At 41.6% G+C, this 214-nt stretch overlaps 1 pseudogene; it reads left to right on the plus strand.

Moving 5' to 3' along the window:
* Positions 1-214, plus strand: part of LOC119592956 — an 18,136-nt pseudogene that overhangs the window by 17,309 nt on the left and 613 nt on the right.

Genomic DNA, 214 nt, shown 5'->3' on the forward strand with positions numbered 1-214 from the left:
GGAATGTTCTTTCTAAAAAGCATTACATATTACAGGAACAATTCTTATTGGCAATATGGAAGACTGTTTGGAGGATCCCGCTTTGTGGAGGAATCCGAATAAGTTCGACCCAAGGAACTTCCTCGACGATGAGGGGAAATACAAACGAAATGAAGCTTTCATGCCTTTCGGGTCAGGTAAATCTACGAACAAAGCAACTTAATGAACTGGGGAG

The sequence above is a fragment of the Penaeus monodon genome, chromosome 31, assembly GCF_015228065.2.
Source record: "Penaeus monodon isolate SGIC_2016 chromosome 31, NSTDA_Pmon_1, whole genome shotgun sequence".
Classification (NCBI taxonomy): Eukaryota; Metazoa; Arthropoda; class Malacostraca; order Decapoda; family Penaeidae; genus Penaeus; species Penaeus monodon.